The sequence below is a fragment of the Helianthus annuus genome, chromosome 11 (genome assembly GCF_002127325.2).
Source record: "Helianthus annuus cultivar XRQ/B chromosome 11, HanXRQr2.0-SUNRISE, whole genome shotgun sequence".
In the NCBI taxonomy this organism is placed as follows: Eukaryota; Viridiplantae; Streptophyta; class Magnoliopsida; order Asterales; family Asteraceae; genus Helianthus; species Helianthus annuus.
In genome coordinates, this window is record NC_035443.2 from 110,260,635 (window position 1) to 110,280,004 (window position 19,370).

Below are 19,370 nucleotides of genomic sequence, written 5' to 3' on the forward strand. Positions count from 1 at the left end.
GATAGGCGATATCGAGGGAGTATTCGAGAGAACCCACTGTGACGAGAATGACTACGTAGCTTATGGCACGGGTCAGTTAAGAGGTCAAGCGAAAGACTGGTGGGATAATAAAAAGAAGGAAATTGGAAGCGAAGCGGCCAAGGCCATGACGTGGGAGGAGTTTAAGACACCGTTTCTTAAACACCATAGCCCCAAAGCGGTTATAAACAAGATCAAGGAAGAGTTCATGCAACTCAGACACAAGGGTGAATCCATAGACAAGATCACGGGGGTGTTTATGGACAAAATGAAATTCTGTGACGATCTGATAACAAACGAAGAACAAAAAGTTTATTACTACCATAACATGCTGAGCGCAGAATATAGGGAGTTCATAACCCCTTCAAAGTATGAGACCCTTACCGAGATTGTCAATGCTGCTCGGGAAAGGGAGATTGAGTTGAAAAAGAGTATAGAGCGGGGTGAACGAAGGGCACAGGATATAAATCCAAGCCCTACCAAGAAAGCAAGAACAAATGAAACGACGAAGAAATCAGATGCGAAGGGCGGTACATCAAGTTGCAAAATCTGCGGCAAGAATCATAAGGGTGAATGTCGCTTCAAAGATAAGCCTTGTCCTATATGTCGAAAAACGGGACATATGGCTATATCATGCCCGGAAAAAGTGACCGTTTGTTACAACTGTTACCGAACGGGTCATAAAAGATCGGAGTGCCCAGAATTGGTGGGTAAGAAAGAAGGGCAAGACTCAAAAGGTGAAGCCGCAAAAGCCAAAGCAAGATCCTTTCAATTGACCGCTGCTGAAGCAAAGGTCGAACCTGACGTGGTCTCAGGTATATTCACTATAAATTCAATTCCCGCGGGTGTGTTATTTGATACTGGTGCGAATAAATCCTTTGTTTCATATGGGTTTATTCGACACCCTTCATTTGTTCTAACAAAATTACCTATGCCTTTAGAGGTAGAGATAGGTAATAATAAAAGCTTTATTGTCTGTGATGTATGTGAAAACTGCACGATGAATATTGATGACGAGGAATATGCAATAGACTTGATCCCGATGTCGATGGGAGAATTCCAAGTGGTAGTGGGAATGGATTGGCTATCCCGTTACCACGCAAAAGTGGTTTGTTTCCGAAAGGAAATAAAACTAACGTCTCCTAGCGGAAAGCAAGTTACGATATATGGAGAAAAGGGAGGTAACCCGGTGATATGCACAATGCTAGAAGCTCGCAAACTCATGAAACATGGATGCAAGGCCTTTATGGTATATGCGAGCGAAACGGAAAAGGAACTCCTCAAAGTTGGGGATGTACCGGTCGTGCGAGATTATGAAGACGTGTTTCCGGAAGAACTACCGGGGATACCGCCAGAACGGGAGGTAGAGTTCGGAATCGAGTTGATTCCGGGCGCGAAACCCGTGGCCAAGGCGCCATACCGACTTGCACCGTCGGAGTTACAAGAATTGATGTCTCAAATTCAGGAATTTCTTGACAAGGGATTTATCCGACCGAGTGTGTCTCCGTGGGGCGCACCAGTCTTATTCGTGAAAAAGAAAGATGGCAGTATGCGCATGTGTATCGATTACCGGGAGTTAAACAAACTCACGGTGAAGAATCGATACCCACTTCCAAGAATTGACGATTTATTCGACCAACTGCAAGGAGCAAGTTGGTTTTCCAAAATTGATCTCCGATCCGGTTATCACCAATTGAAAGTCAAGGAGGAGGACGTACCCAAAACGGCTTTCCGTACGAGGTACGGGCATTATGAATTCCTCGTAATGCCTTTCGGATTGACCAATGCGCCCGCGGCTTTCATGGACCTCATGAACCGGGTTTGCAAACCCATGCTAGATAAGTCGGTAATTGTATTTATCGACGACATTCTGGTATATTCAAAGAGTGAAGCCGAGCACGTGTGTCATTTGTGGGAAATATTAGACACACTCAGACGAGAGAAGCTGTATGCAAAATTCACGAAGTGTGCTTTCTGGTTACGGGAAGTACAGTTTCTTGGGCATCTTATTAGTGCTGATGGAGTACTAGTAGATCCGTCAAAGATAGAAGCTGTGACGAAATGGAGCCCTCCAAGAAATCCCTCGGAAATCCGAAGCTTTTTAGGGCTTGCGGGATATTATCGGAGATTCATACAGGATTTCTCCAAAATTGCCTTACCATTGACCAAATTAACTCGTAAGGAGGAAAAATTCGTGTGGGGCATTAAGCAAGAGGAAGCTTTCCAAACACTCAAGGAAAAGTTGACCCACGCTCCGGTACTGACCTTACCGGAAGGGACTGAAGACCTGGTGGTTTACTCGGACGCTTCTCAATTGGGGCTCGGATGCGTGTTAATGCAACGAGGCAAGGTCATCGCCTACGCCTCGAGGCAATTGAAGATTCATGAAAATAAATATCCGGTTCACGACTTAGAATTGGCAGCGGTGGTGTTTGCCTTAAAGATATGGAGACATTACTTGTACGGAGTAAAGTTTACAATCTTTACCGACTATAAAAGCTTGAAATATTTCTTCGACCAGAAGGAATTAAACATGCGGCAAAGGCGGTGGTTAGAAACCGTCAAGGACTTTGATTGCGAAATACATTACCACCCCGGTAAGGCCAATGTAGTTGCCAATGCGCTGAGTCGCAAAACAGATTATACCCCGATACGGGTACGATCAATGCAACTGGTCGTGACTTCAAGTTTACTAGAACGAATTCGAGAAGCACAGAACGAAGCTGTAAAGGCGGAAAACTGGAAAAAGGAAAGGATTATTGGCCAAGTTAAGGACCTTGAGGTGGGTAGTCACGGCCTAAAAACTCGTTTTAATAGAATCTGGTTCCTAACACATGTGGGGTTAAGAAGCTTCTACTTGATGAAGCTCATATATCCCGTTATTCCATTCACCCGGGAGCGACCAAAATGTATCATGACTTGAAGCAAAACTATTGGTGGCCCGGAATGAAGCGAGACACTGTGAAATACGTGGAAAAATGCTTGACATGCCTACAAGTCAAGGCGGAACACCAAAAGCCGTATGGTAAACTCCAACCGTTAGAAATTCCGGTCTGGAAATGGGAGCAAATCACGATGGACCTATTGACCAAACTACCTAAAACAAGTCGTGGTTTTGATGCTATTTGGGTGGTCGTGGATAGGTTAACTAAAAGCGCCCACTTTATTCCGATTCGTGAAACTTATACATCTGAGAAAATGTCGGAGGTATACACCAATGAAATCATAGCAAGGCATGGGGTACCGATATCCATTGTATCAGACAGAGATACTCGGTTTACTTCGAAATTCTGGCGTGAATTCCAAGAACAGATGGGAACTAAATTGTTCCTTAGCACTGCTTATCATCCACAAACGGATGGGCAAAGCAAAAGAACAATACAAACACTGGGTGATATGCTGCGGGCTTGCATTATTGATTTTGGGGGTAGTTGGGATGTCCATTTACCCTTGGTCGAATTCGCATATAACAATAACTATCACGCGAGTATTAAAATGGCCCCGTATGAGCTATTATATGGCAGAAAGTGTCGGACTCCGGTATGTTGGGGAGAAGTGGGTCCGCGAGGGCTAGCACCAACTGATATAATCCGAGCTACAAATGCGAAAATCGACATAGTTCGGACGCACTTGAAAGCGGCTCAAGACCGGCAAAAGGCATACGCAGATAAAAGAAATAGGCCAATTGAGTTTCAGGTTGGCGATATGGTCATGCTAAAGGTTTCCCCATGGAAGGGTATTATCAGATTCAGAAAAAGGGGGAAGTTAAGCCCGAGATTCATTGGGCCATTTAGAATCATTGAACGAGTTGGTAAGGTAGCTTATCGACTTGAATTACCCGAAGAGTTGAGTGGGATTCATAACACATTTCACATATCACATCTCCGGAAATGTTTGGCCGACGAGACCGCTCATGTCCACTACGATGATATCGAGGTGGATAACAGTCTCAACTATGCAGTGAAACCGATTGCGATTTTAGATCGTAAAGAGAAAAGCTTGAGGAACAAAGTGATAAATCAAGTCAAGGTTAAGTGGGACCACAGAAAAGGGTCAGACACTACTTGGGAACCCGAAGAGGAGATGCGGCGTCTCTACCCTACATTATTTGGTACGTAATTCGGTTTTTGGGACGAAACCCTTTTAAGGGGGGTGGACTTGTAACACCCCAAAAACACAAACCCGTATATTATAAAGTTCAAAGAATAGATAAACAAGAGTTTACCAACTAGGAATTTAACCTAGTTAAATTCCAAGTCTTGAATTAATGCATGTTATGGTTAAAATAATTAAAACTAGAGAAAATCATAATTAAAGGGGCTAAACTTGTCAAAACTCAAGGATAAGTTACTAATAGTAACAAAATTAACCAAACTTCCCAAATTGGGAGTCTGGTCGATCAAGAGAGGAGGGGGCGACAGGGGTTCTCCAAAACCCTAAGTTTCACACCAAAATCTCTTCAATTGAAGCCCCAAATCAGCTCCAAATCAAGCTCTAATCACATATTAGTAAACACCTTGTTGTAAGGATCATAAGGTATGTGAAATTCAGTAATTTTGTTACATCACAAATTCTAGGTTAATTGTGAAACATGAGAAATTCAGCCTGATTATTGATGCATGGCTGAAATTAGAAGGAGTGTGAGGTTTAAGATCAAACCCTAGATGAATTCTTGACATTACCTTGTATGATACTTGTAGGGATTACTTAATCACCATTGTAGGTGATTAGAGAACCTTAAGAAACTTGTTTAATGCTGAAATTATAACTCTTGTTTTGCATAATTTGAAAATTTGGAAAGATAAGTTCTGAAAAGATAATGTCAAGATGCATGCAAAATTTCTAATATGGTGAAATTGAATGTTGAATTTTAAAGTCATGAACATGTTTATGAATGTAGAAAAATCTGACCCACTAGGTGTTTGTTAAAATGCCTAAGTGAGGATTAAATGTGAAATTTTGATAAAAACGCAGATTTGATAATGGTCCATAATTGATGTGAAAATGGTCATGAAAATGATTCTAAACATGTTAAAAATTGGATTTTCTAGGCAAAGAGTCCGGTTCCTCTAGCGGGCAAGCCGGAGGGGATTCACGAGGAAAAGGCGCGCTCTAAAGGTATGAAATTTATCGTTTCATTACATTATACATATCGTAGCTTTATGAGTTGGATAAAGAGGAATGAAAGCATGATGACCGAGAATTTCCATTATGTCATGAATTTGGCTATTGCCCTAAACAAGTTATAAACATGAAGTCGAGCGTCCGTAAGGTGCTTGTACTCCGCACCCAAACGGGTCAAACAAGTTTTGGTAATAAACACGAAGCATGACTTTATTATATTGTGCGAACAATACATGAGGTGTAGGCCGTGTAACGAACACCATAGACAAACTTATAAGCCTTGTCCTTTTATTAGATGCTAAGTTTTGGTTTTGATGCATGATCATAGTACGAAAGATCAACTAGAAGTCTTGCTATTAGCGTGAATGTTAATCTCCGTAACATGCCCAATTAAGTTATAGTTGAGTAATGTGATAGTCGATATACAAATACGAAGAATTAGCCCAGCCGTTTAACGATTTATATGAAAGTATGCTGTTTCGACTCATAATGAACCAGCAAAAAACTGCATTTTTAAACAAGGGAGTTATGTGCAGAGTCCACCGTAAATTACGGTAGTACCGTAATTTACGGTGACCTGCAATTCTTTTACGGTGAATACCTACTGAGTTACGGTAGGTCCCAAATGTCCAGAAGTCACCGTAATTTACGGTGACACCGTAAATTACGGTGGAACCCTGTTTGATAAAAATTGTTTTGATCATTTTCTTGAATCAGTGTTCGGACCTGGTTCGAATACGTAATTTCCAAGAGTGATAGTACTAATGCTTGTTTAAAATGTTAGTTCTCAGGTACCCAAGTAACGGATGAAGATCAAGCAAGCGAGCCGAACCGAACACACAATCTTTTAGAACGCTTCCGTAATTATGACTTTTGTTTTAGATACTAAGTAAACTAATGGTAGTTACCGTCTTGTATGGGGTTTTATAACAACAATACATGTATGTTGTAAAATTTTGGGTTTAAACTATGAAAGTTTTTGTAAAGTCGTCATTTTGGCGTTAAATGCAAGGTTTTTAGGTTGTTAAATTTGATAATATAAACTGGGTCTTACATGCTATTGAAAATCAGGTGGCCATGGAAATAGAAGACGATTCTGCAATGATCCCTAGCGAGGATACTCAATCTTGTTCAGGATCGTGGATCTCACCAATCATGAGATACTTACAACACGGAGAGATTCCTATGGGAGAAAATCCTAGGGCTTTCAGAATTAAGGTATCTCAATTCACAATCTTAAATAACATGCTGTATAAGCGATCTCTTGCAGGACCATATTTAAGATGTATCGAGGATCCTGAAGTTCAAGAAGTGTTAAAAGATTTCCATGAAGGAGATTGTGGAAACCACACTGGGGGCAGGGCATTGTTCTCAAGGATCTTAAGGACAGGATACTACTGGCCAACTATGAAAAGGGATGCTGTGGAGTATGCTAAGAAGTGTGATCCTTGTCAAAGACACAACAATATCCTTCATCAGCCGGCTGAATTTCTACATCCTATACCATCCTCTTGGCCATTTATGAGATGGGGGATGGATATAGTCGGCAAGCTCCCTAAGGCACCTGGTGGAAAAGTATTCATGCTTGCTATGACTGACTACTTCTCCAAGTGGATAGAGGCTGAAGCTTTTGCCCAAGTCAGAGAGAAGGAAGTTATATCCTTTATCAAGAGAAATATTATAACTAGATTTGGCATTCCTTCCGAAATTGTATGTGATAATGGTTCCCAATTTATTGGGAGCAGGACTACTAACTTTTGTGACAGCTGGGGGATTAAGATGATAACATCAACACCAGTCCACCCACAGGCCAATGGTCAAGCAGAATCATCCAACAAGATCATCATCAACAATCTGAAGAAGAAACTTGGATCCAAGAAGGGGAAATGGGCAGATGAATTGCCTTATGTGCTTTGGGCTGATAGGACAACTCCCAAGAATGCTACTGGTTAAACACCCTTCTCTTTGGTATTTGGGGCAGAATCAGTGATCCCAACAGAAATGGTGGTTCCAACTGCTAGAACAAGTACCCGTGATCCTGAGGAGAATGATGCAAACCTGGCTCAAGACTTGGATACTATTGAGGAAATCAGAGATCTGGCTAGGATAAGGATGGCTAGCTACCAACAAAGAATGGCTGGTGCTTACAACAAAAATGTCAGGATAAGGAAATTCCAAGTTGGGGATATGGTATTGAGAAAAGCATTCCAAAATACCACCAATCCTGCTGATGGGAAATTGGCACCAAAATGGGAAGGCCCTTATTTGATCGAAGCCGAAGCAGGAAAGGGGGCATATAGATTGCTTACCATGGAAGGTAATCTGTTACCAAGAGCCTGGAATGTTGTCCACTTGAAGAAATATTTCATGTGAGCAGGATCCTTCTGGCATATATGATCCTTACATTGGAAGTATCCTTCAAGGATCCCTGAAGCATCAATGATCCTTACTCTGGTAATGTCCTAAGCTCGAACTCTTGTTTACATATTTTCTTATTTAAGGATAAGGATCATGTATCCTTCATCCTTCTCTCACGAGATTTTGAGTTCTGATAGTCCAGGTATCCTTAGCATATTGTCAACAATCTTCAGAAGCAACTCAGATCCTTGGGTTCAACCCCAGTTATTTGGGCTTGTCCCCAGTTATCCTTGGTCTTGTCCCCAGTTTCGCCTGTAGCGCACGATGATCCTGGTATAGTTCACGTCTTTGGGACCGGTACTCGCTTTAGAGGCTGATAATTCCATCGTACTGGCTATACCTAGGATCCTACGTATAATGGTAGACGTACCATACATCCGTTCCTAAGGTTTCTAACGTTTTCACGTTAGCTAAGGTTTTGGCATTTTCATGTCACTAAGTTTGGATAGTCGCCAGTGAGGGCCATACTCCAGTTTACACACGATCCTTGGGCTTGTCCCCAGTTATCCTTGGGCTTGTCCCCAGTTATCCTTGGGCTTGTCCCCAGTTATCCTTTGGGCTTGTCCCCAGTTACTAACTTATCTTTTATATTGGCTTAGTCCCAAGTTATATTCTATTTTTCAGGTTTTCGAAGTTAAACAATTAAGGATCCCCAATCCTTATTATCCATTAAAGTTTTCCTTATGGTTATCCTGATCAAAGATTAGGATCCTAACTCGGATCCTCAGGTATGATCCTTAACTATTTTTAATTTCATTCATTATTCATTTGAATAACCCTTAGACCTTGACAACTGAACCTATAATTCTTAAAATGAACTACTTTTTGGAAGTTTTCAACTATAGGATACTTGATCCTGGATCGTATCCTAAAATTCTTGAACATAATTTGCTTAACTTTTCTTATTCAGACAAATATATATCAAAACAATTGGAAATTAAAAGGATAAACAAGGATAACAACACAAGATAAGCCAAAAAGATTAGAGTTATTTTATTAACAAAAGTTTAAAACCTTCAAAGTTGTCAAAATTGCCAACCCACGTTTCTACCAGCAAAACGTGGCCCGTCCACATGGGTTGGCAAAGGGTGTCCATTGTTCATGCGGTCATAGCAGGTGCAGGAAAATAAAGGCGGCAGGATCACAATGGCTTCATCCCCCAAACAGAGGATCCCTCCACCATATGTAATCCTACCTATTGTTCACAGGATCCTAGATCCTCAACCCTAAACCTATTGTTCAAATACAGACCATAATTGTTTTAAAACATCACAACCACCAAACAAAAAAAATTGGGCTCCGGCTAAGTCTCGAAATTTCCATCATTGCCCAATCCTGCAGCTCAATCCTTCGCTGCACCATCACCACCGGCTCCACTTGCCTCTCCACCCTGATCCTTGCCAATGTCTCCACCCTCAAGCATCAGGATCTCCTCAGCCTCCTCATCATCCTCCAGTTCTGCCAGCCTAGCCTTCCAGCCTTCGACATCCCAGGTGCTCTTGTCAAAAGCAGGATCCTGAGCTTCCATGGCCATTTGCGGCTGGATCTTGTACATAGTTATCGCGGCAGAGACCTTGGCATCCTGGGTGATCTCGTGCTTCTCATAGTCAAAGTTGATCAGCATCTTGGCAGCATCATTCTTGGTGGCCTGGAGCTCCTTCTGAAGATCGGCTATCTTGAGATCCTTCAACACCCCAACCTGTTGAAGGTCAGCAATCTGGCGATCCTGATCCTCAACATGGCCAACATATGTCTCTACTTCAGCAAATTTCTACAAGGAAGACAAGGAATAATGTCAGAAACCAAGTGATCCTTAGACCAGCAGGATACACAAGCAGGACAGTGATCCTTACCTCGCTGATGTAATCCAGACACTGTTGGCGAAGCAGGGGCAGACCTTGCAAATCCTCAGAGGCCTTTCTCTTCTTGCTTCCTTTTCCCCTGATTGGTGCTTTAGGGGCTGAAGCAGTTGGGCTAGCAGCAGGAGTCTTCTTCCTTGCGGATTTGACATTAGTAAGATCATCGATGCCGAACTTCGAAGCAGACTTAGAGGATTTTCCAGCACCTACACAACCAAAATAAGATAAGTATTTTAACTTAATTCGAATTCCCACATAGAATTACTTCTTAATAAGGATACTTACTTGACATTGTGGCAGAGGCAGAGGATACTTCCTGAGAATCCTGGGTGGTAACCTGGAAAGTTCTTATTTCAGGATCAAGCTTCTTAAAGGCCAGGAGTCTCTCTTTTGCAGCATGAGTTAACCTAAGATGAGAAATGGATATAGCTGCACAATAAGGAAACAGAAAAAAGTTAGTGATCCTTATGCTAAGGAATAAGTTCTATGGTGATCCTTCCAGGATCCTCTATCCTACCATGGGTAGCCCACTTCTTGGGCAAATCCTTCCCATCAGGGATGGTATCTCTCCTCACAAAAAAGAACCGCCGCTTCCAGTTCATATCATTTTTGGTAACTTTGAGAACAAGGTGCTCTTCTCCAGCCTTTCGTTTGAACAAGTATCAGTGGGATCCAAAAGTTGTGAGATCATACATCTCAGCCAGCTCCGCCATACCCAGATCAATTCCTTCTTATTCGATGATCCTTTCAAGGGTGTATAAAACCCTCCAGATCATCGGCATAGCCTGGATATAGCAGATGCCGGTAAGAGAGAAAAAGGACTCGCTGAACTGAGAGAAAGGATACGAGTATCCTATCATGAAAGGAGTGACCGGGAAAGCTACCCAAGTCGCAGAGATGTAATCGCTCAGAGCGGTAGGGCTAAAAGATTTAAAGCGGGTATTCGTCGGAAAACAATGACGGATTTTGTCAATTTGAGGATCAGTAAAACAACACCTCTCGGTGGGAGAATCCTTGATGATCCCTTGACCCTTCAAGGGACTGTCCTTCTTAGGATCCTTGCTAGGAGAGTTCCGGAGCAACATTTTTTACAGAAGGATGGAAAGAGAAAGAAAAACAGAGCAAGCAAGAGAGAAGATAAAGGGGAATACATGTTCAATCCTCTGGTCGCGATTATAAAGGGAAGAGTTCTTGAATTTAAATGCAAACGATCCTATCCCTATTTCTATTTATAATGATGATTTGTGCAGGGCTGTCATCTCCATGACGTCAGATCGCAACGGATAGTCCATTCTTAACGGCTATATATCCGTTGAGTTAGTTATAGATAAGATTCGGCAAAATATAACTCGTTAATATTACATAATTACTCCTTATATTTTGGGGGCAATTGTTAGGGCAGGATTTTAATGACCTGTGATCCTTACATAATATCCTAACAAGTGATCCTTGTTTCTTTGGCAGATAGTGATCCTCAGAAGAGCTTCAGGATCAGGATCATGGATCATCCTAAGGATCCTCATACTAACGATTACTCTCTTTGAATTTAATATTGTTTTGCAGGAATTACGAGTTGGATCTGGTCTTAGCAACGTTATCAAGGAATCTGTCACACTGATTTCGCACATGCATAACCAAGAATAGACGTTATGAAGAATATGGAAACTTAGCACAATTTACGGGCAATTAGTTAGGCTAAATTTACTTCTATTCCTAAAGGGGTAACGAGCTAGTAGTTAGGTGACTTGCCTAACATACGACCACACACACTTATATAAAGGGCATTCTTCAGCATTTGGAAGGGACAACACATTTCTCACACGCTCTAGCATACGATACTATAGTGATCCCTGTACCTAGCTCGTTACCATCCAAAGTTGTAAACATTGTCTGTTATATTGAAGTTTGGTGATCGGTAGTTTCCATCACCCAAGGTTTTTTATGCCGGAGATCATTCATTGATCAAGGGCTTTTTCCTCGTATAAATCCTTGTGTCACTTGTGCAATTTTCATCTAAGTGATCCTTATCTTTGTTCATCATACCAAGCATCATTCCCCGTTTACAAAGAGTTTGGTTGCATAATCCTTGTGTGATTTTTGACCAAAACACTAACTGATAACCAAGGGCTTCATCCTGAAACCCAGGACCCATCCACCTTTGGTTATCAAATTGTTCTAATGCAGGAAAGGTAAATTGTTCAGAAGACATGGAAAATAAATTGTTCAACAGGTCACAACCATCAAGCTTAAAAAAGTGGGCTCCGGCCTTGGCACATACATCCATCATTGCCCACTTCGCTGCTTTTAGGGACAGCACCCTCTTCAACCATCGCTTCATCGGCACCTGCACCAGCATCATCTTCGGGATTCTTCTCAGCATCGCCACCAGCATTAGCCGCCGCCGCTGTCGTCTTGGGAGGATCCTCACCAGCATGCTTCGCAGGATGTTCCACATGAGTTCCTTTGAGATCCGTTAGTTTCGCTTCCCAGGCCTTGACGTTCCAGGAAGGGCATTCAAAGCCCAAGGCCTTGGCTTCATAGGCTATCCTTAGCCTGGCTTGAAGTAGGGAAACAACAACGGATCCTTTAAGGCCATCCCAGTAGGAACTCATATCCTGCTGGTATTGGAGATGGGCAGCATCCTGCTTGGCTTGGGCGTCCTCGTTGGCCTTTTGAATAGTGGCTTGGTGCTCCTGGGTCATTGCTTTGAATTTATCTTCATAATGCTGAGACTTGGCAGCGGCGATTATCCCTTGGTCAGCGATGGTGGTTTTAGCCTTCTTGAGCTTGATCTCCAGCATCTTGTTGAGCCCGCAGGCTTCTTCATACAAATGCACAAGACGTTCCAAACCCTGCAATCAAAGAAACAGGTATCAAAATATATGGGGTATTCAGGATAATGGTTAACATATGTATGCAGAATATCAGGTGAGAATCTTTGCCTGGTTAAGAAAGCCGGTCATATAACTGCTGGATTCAATAAACCCATGGTTTTCAAAGGGGAAGGTCTCGGATGAGGCTGGAGAGTCAGTCTCTTTTCTCTTGCGGGAGCTTGAAGCACGTGGCTTGGTAGTAGGAGAGGGCTTTGGGATAACCGCCGGCTTAGAGCTGGGTGCTGGCTTAGAAGTGGAAGCAGATTTGCTGGACTCTTTTTTCACCTGAACAGGGATGGGGTAACTGTCCAGTTCGTCAAGATCAAAAACCTCTGGAATTTTGGCTGGTGCTGCTAAACAGGGAAGCAATCTAAGTCACTTTTCTAATTTTATATTTTATAACTATACAAAAATTATATATAATTCTTACCAGACATGTATGATGACGAGTATTGGCTTGAGCTTGGAAGATGCTGTGTAAAGGATCTGTCACAATCGGGCAGTTGGTAGATCTTGTTAATTCGTTCTTGGGTCTCTTCGGTAGGAGGGGCCGACTCTTTGAAGTTCGCTGCATAAATCACAATCAGGATGTTAGTTCAAGATGTATTGTCACGATATGTTTGGGGATATCTAGAAACCCTAAACCCTACCAGAGGTCAACCATTTCACCGGAAGGCTTTTGCCCTCGGGAATGGAATCCCATCTAACAAAGAAAAACTTTCGCTGCCACCCATCCTCGTTTTTCGAAGCTTTGAGGATGAGGGGGTTACTGGAAGTGGAGAAGAGTAGGAAACGGCTATTGCCATGGGATCGGAGACGGTAAGCAACCGGAAGGTCTTCAATACAAAGATCAAGGACATGAAGGGTTTTGATCTGGTTGAGCATGATGAGTACTCTCCTGACCATGGGCATTGTCTGAGCAAAACAAAGGCCGGTGACCCGGAAAAACTCCATGATAAACTCCGGAAATGGGTATCGGAGGCCAAGAGAAAATGGGTATGACGAGAAACAAACCCATTCTTCGGAGGAGACGTCGGAACGAATGCTCCGGTCGAATGGGCGAATAACCGCCGTGTCAGGGAAAGCGCCGGAGGTTCTCAATGCAGCTATGTCAGCATTATCGAAGGAGCACACTTCTTTCTCGGGATGTTTGAGCAGATTTTGATCAACGAATGATGAGGTGGACTCCCCGGAATGGGAGCGAGTTCTAGTAGCCATCTGGAAAGTTGAACGGGAAAAAGTTAAGGAGAAAGGAGAGAAGTACCTAGAAATTACGGAGAAGATGGTGGTTTATCAACAAGGAATAGAGAAGATATAGGGGCTAATTGGATAGCCATTGAGTAGAAAACGCGTTGGAAGTTGCACCGAGTCACATCAAACGTCGTTTCAATTTAGTAAGCTCGATCTTGGAGATAAGTTTTAAAATATATCCGTTGGATTGGTATACCAACAGATATATTTTGGGGACAATTGTTATGGGCCATTTTCTGAACGTCTATCCTGTCTAGTATTCTGCTTTTGATTGTTTATTTGAGATCAGGATACCGGATCAGGATATTGGTAACATCCTGAAACGATATCCTGGTAATAACTGATTTAACCACGTGCAGATTAAAGGGTATAAGTCTCCAACGTTCAAGTGGACTTCTTCTCCTTGAGACTCGGGCAAAACAGTTGGGAGAAAGACGTTGAAGCCGGAAGATGTGGATTACAACGTTCACATGTGGAATATTCGCCGGATCCCGGAATAATAGGATAGTTGGTTGCTTTCTTTTTACTATAAATAGATTGATCGGATCAGATTAAGTCACATACACTCTTTCGCACACTTTGCTCTCTAGTCTCTAGCAATCATTACACACGAACACTTGTACTCAAATCTCATTGTAACACTTAGTTGATCCGTATCATATCCTACACTGTATCCTGAAGATTGAAGTAATAAGAAGAACAAGGCAGCTGTGATTGTCAGCTCCCGAGGTTTTATGTCGGCGATCTAGATTGATCAAGGGCTTTCCTCGTACATCTCGTGTCAACCCCTTTACTTTTTGCTCATTGTTTGATCGTAGATACAACTCAATATCCTGAGCCGTATCCTGAATACTGTTTCTCTAAGAAACTTAACCAACATATTTTCAGCACATTTTTAGCACACTACCTCACTTAACTAATTTGATCACTTAATTGCTTCGGTACTTTTTGACCAAAACAACTATATTATGCATGCGCACGAGTAGATTCATATAAAAATTATGAAATTAATGAAAACGAAACATATCACACGTATGCAAAAATAAATAACTTCATCACATATTCAAAAAAAGAGTTAATGCCCAAAAATAATTACAATTTCAATCTCAGAGAAAATTTTCAATATTTATTGAAAATTATAAAAAAGTTAAAAACAATATATTATGATATCTATATATATATATGGATAATAAAAGAAAAACAATATTAATGTTAAAATTAAAACAAAATCTATGGATAAATAAATGATAGAGAAATAATTAAAAATGAGAAAGAGAGTTAAGAGAGGAGAAAATTAATGGATTTTAATTAAACATACTTGGCTAATGTCAATCTTACCCTTTTAATCTAAAAAAATGATCAAGGGACAAGATTAGTTCACACAGTTCACTTTCAAGAAGTTAAGTTGTTTACTCTTGAACCTAATCCTATATGGATTAGAATCAAATACAAAGGATTATATAAATAAGAATGGTAAGAAAGATTCTAGTCCGTTAATCTTAGATTTGTAGGGTTGAGATTAGTTTTAAGGGAAATAAGATAATGGAATAGCATAAAAGGAATCCTACATTTATGGATTTTCTCTCTCCACATGCAAGGCACATGCCAATCACCCCGTCAGTTTAAAATATCCATAACTTTTTCTTTGGACTTTTTTTTCAAAAAACGAAATTCACCATAATAACGAGCATTTTTTTATCTTTAATATGAGTATCATATTGTCATATAAAAATAAAACAAATAAATTCATTTTTAGTGGGTTTTTTTTTGCATTGTGTTGAAGGTTTCGATTATTGTGTCTTTTAACTGGGTTTTAGTCATTACCTTTTACTAGGGTTTCTATACATTGTGTTATTATCAAAACATATAACACAATGTTAATTTGGGTTCAACTTATTGCATTTTTATAAGAACCTATAATACAATATATGACACAATGAAGATGCTGTTATATCTAGATTTCTATACATTGTGTTAATGGTTCTGCTCATTATTTTAATTTGTTATCCATTGTGTTTTAATATGTTGTCCATTGTGTTTTAATCTCTTGATCATTGTGTTTTTGTTTGTTGTGTATTGTGTTTTTAATTTTTAGTTTGTTGTTCATCATGTTTTAATCTGCTCTCAGTTGTGTCTTTTATCTGTTGTCATCAATTGTGTCTTTTATCTATTGTTATTAATTGTGTTTTTATTTAGTTTGATACTTATTGTGTTATCCGTTATGGCCACTGTGTTATATGTTATGGTCAATGTGTTTTAGTTTGTTGTCCATTGTGTCTTTATCTGTTGTCATTGTTGTGTTTTTTAATCTACTTTCCATTGTGTTTTACGTCATGTCCATTGTGTAATGGTTTTCGATTTTTATTTTTTTTTGTTGAAAATAACAATATGGTACTAATATTGATAAAAAGATGCTCGATTTTATGGTATGATTTTTTTAAAAACAAATGATGTATAAAAAAGTTACGGACATTTAAAAATGGGGGGAAATAGCATGTGACTTGCATGTGCATATTCTTTTCCTCTTGTGGACAAAATTACCATTCCCACTTGATTCTTTCTAGGACACTTGTCATTTTCAAGTGGCTTCTTACACTTCTTATTTTTAAATCCTTTGTACTATAACTCAACCCATATGCTATATATATATAGGGTAAGGTTCATGCGAGAACCACCCTTATTGCGAGAACTGCGAGAATCAATGTGAACACAAAATAAAATCTAAAAAAAATCAAAAAAGCACTCAAAATTTTTTTTTTATTTTTTTTAATATTTTTTAACCAAAAATCGCTTTATTTCGTTCCATAAAAAAAAAAAAAAAACTTTTTTTTTCGAGTAACAGTTATCCATGCACATGTGCATATGTATCATTACTTCAACAAATTCGGTAATACATTATCAGGAATAGACAATTGCACTTTAATTTACAATACCATTAGTAATACACTACTTTTTACATTACCAATATTCAAAATGCACATGTGCATAATTAGGTATAACCATGATATAACGTGTTTTGGTACAAAAAGTTTGTGATTTTGAATGGAGAAGAAGACCCATATACATGTTTTTTGGTTAGTTATATCTAGTGGTTGATGGTTTGGTTATAGTTGTCAATTTTTTATGTAATATGTTGATTGGATGGTATAAATGGTGTTTACATACATGTAATAAAGTGAAAATATTGTTAATGGTATTGTATTATGGATGGTAGGAGGTAATGGTATTGTATTATGGATGGTAGGAGGTAATGGTAGTGTATTATGGATGGTATGATAGATGAAAGGGAAAGTGTATTCAAAGTGGTGTACCAAAACACCTTATTTCATGTTGATACATATAATGCACATGTGCATTTCTAATATTGGTAATGTAAAAAGTAGTGTATTACATATGGTAGTGTAAATGAAAGTGCAATTGTCTAATATATGTAATCAATTACGGAATTTGTCAAAGAAATGACAGAAATGCACATGTGCATGCTTGTGTATTATGGATGGAATGATAGATGAAAGAGAAAGTAGTGTACCAAAACACCTTATTTCCTGTTGATACATATAGATGCACATGTGCATTTCTAACATTGGTAATGTAAAAGATAGTGTATTACACGTAGTAGTGTAAATGAAAGTGCAATTGACTATTATTTGTAATGAATTACGGAATTTGACAAAGAAACGACACATATGCACATGTGCATGGATAACTGTTACTCGAAATTTTTTTTTATTTTTTTTTATTTTTTTTTATTTTTTTATTAACAAAATATAGCGATTTTTTTCAAAAAAAATAGTAAAAAAATAAAAAAAAACTTTTGGGTGTTTTTTAGATTTTTTTAGGAATTACTGTTTGTGTTCACACTGGTTCTCGCGGTTCTCGCAATAAGGGGTGGTTCCTAACGGATCTTTGTCCTATATATATATATATATATATATATATATATAGTGGGGGTTCTAAAGTGAACACTAGTGTATTTATGAACTGAGTGAACAAATCCTGACCATTGATTTATATCATCAAATCGTAAAATACACTAGTGTAATTTCATCATCAAATCCTGATCAAATTTTGGCCACTGATTTACACTTGTGTATTGATAATCAAGGGCTATGATTAGTTCACACAGTTCACTATCAAAGGGGTTGTTCACAAATGAACCTAACCCTATACACACACACACATAAAAGCTTATAAAAACTCTTTAACAATTTAGGCCTCGGGCGACGGCACGGGTTGGCCGGCCCAATAGTCGGCCCTGTCCTAAATTGGTTGTGTTGTGTTAACCTGTTTCTAAACATTTTCGTGTATGAAAAAATGACTTTGTATCTAGCATCTTAAGTCATTATATGTTATCGTGTCATGTCTTATTTATTATGCCAACCTTAGGCCATACTGTATGGGGGACGACCTAGGGTCGGCGCCGTCACAACCCAGCACCACTAGCCCCGTCCCCGTCGTCACCGTCTTCCTCAAGACGTTCTTGCCGTGCCTCCTCTCCTCACACACACATATACATACAAGACACATATTACACACACACATACACACCCACACATACATACATATATATATATATATATATATATATATATATATATATATATATATATATATATAATATGAGGCCCATCCCCCACACCCTAGGTCCATCCCTTTCAGCCCATCCTCACACCCGCTTACGTGGATGCCTACGTGGCGGAGCATCCTTTGAGAACTACCTTCCTTCACACCCCATATTTTTAGATCAAACCCACATCCTCAACAATAAAGGTGCATACCTAACCACCGGTATTGTATTACTAGGTTAGCAACCCTTGTACTACATGGGTAGCATATATATCACTTGAAAATAATTTTTCATATCTCGTAATTACATAACTTATAATGATAATTACACGACTCATGGTACAGTTATGTACATTGTACATACATAATTAAGTAACTTATAAAAATTATTTCGCAACAATGATAATTAAACATGTTATACACACAACACAACAACTATTTTATTTTATTTTATAAATAGTTGGATTTATAATGTATAGCAAGACTATAATTAAATTAAAGATTTTTTAAATAATATAAAACATGTTACAAATAATTGTAACAAAAATTTAAAAGATACCAAAAATATGGATGTATTAGAGCACCCGGGGCGCCACGTGATGGCAAGAATTCAATGCGTTATGGGCCGTGAAACACCGCCGCCACCACCTTGTTCCACGTGTGGAGGATATGACGCGTTGTCGTCTTCACGCGTTGTTGAAGAATGGAGAAGCATCATTTGTTGCTGTTGTTCTTCATTGTGATCATCTCCTCTGTTTCATCTTGTTCTTCAAGTTCAGAGTATCAATCAAAAGGTTTGATCTTCTTATTGTTTGTATATTTATGTGGGTTTTTGATTTATTGATCTGTGGGTTCTAGGTGTTTCTTGATATAGGAAATATTCAGTTTTTCCGTCAAAGAAATTATCTTTTTTTATTTTATATAGTTTTTTGAAATGGGGTTTTAGTAATCAAGATTTGTTAGTTTTTAAGATTGAATTGCTAAGTAAAATTCAATCTTGATAAAGAATTTAGATGTTGATTTATTTAAATGAAATTTAAATTTATAATTTTATTGTTTTATTGTTAATTTATATTTTAAAATAGAAAAAACCATCATAGTGATGGACATTTCTACTAAAATTGATCACTAATGATGGAATGAAGCTCGATGATGTAGCGAAACTTGATTGGTGTTAGGTCCGGTTTCGCTCCGATTCGATTGCGTAACGACACGTTCGACGTGCGGAATCCGTGAACGTGTGTGACCGAACACACGAGAT